Below are 264 nucleotides of genomic sequence, written 5' to 3'. Positions count from 1 at the left end.
CTGTCTTGTCTTTGTCGGGTCATTGTATGTTGTCACCCAGTGTTGCAGTTTGTTCTCGTGTCTTCAGCCTTACTCGCCGTGTCTCGTTGTTTCCCTGCTCAGTTTTGGATTCTGGTTTTCACCCTTTTGGATTTCTGTTGGACAGCCTTTGTTTTGGGACTCTGTCAGCAGCCACTCAGTTTGTAAGTGTGCTCGCCTTTTGTTTGTTTATTAAACCACTGAACCATACCTGCTCCGCTCTGTGTCCTGCTTTTGGGTCCTCCA

The sequence above is a fragment of the Micropterus dolomieu genome, linkage group LG20 (genome assembly GCF_021292245.1).
Source record: "Micropterus dolomieu isolate WLL.071019.BEF.003 ecotype Adirondacks linkage group LG20, ASM2129224v1, whole genome shotgun sequence".
Classification (NCBI taxonomy): domain Eukaryota; kingdom Metazoa; phylum Chordata; class Actinopteri; order Centrarchiformes; family Centrarchidae; genus Micropterus; species Micropterus dolomieu.
The sequence above is the reverse complement of the archived record's forward strand: the minus strand, read 5'-3'. Positions refer to the sequence as shown.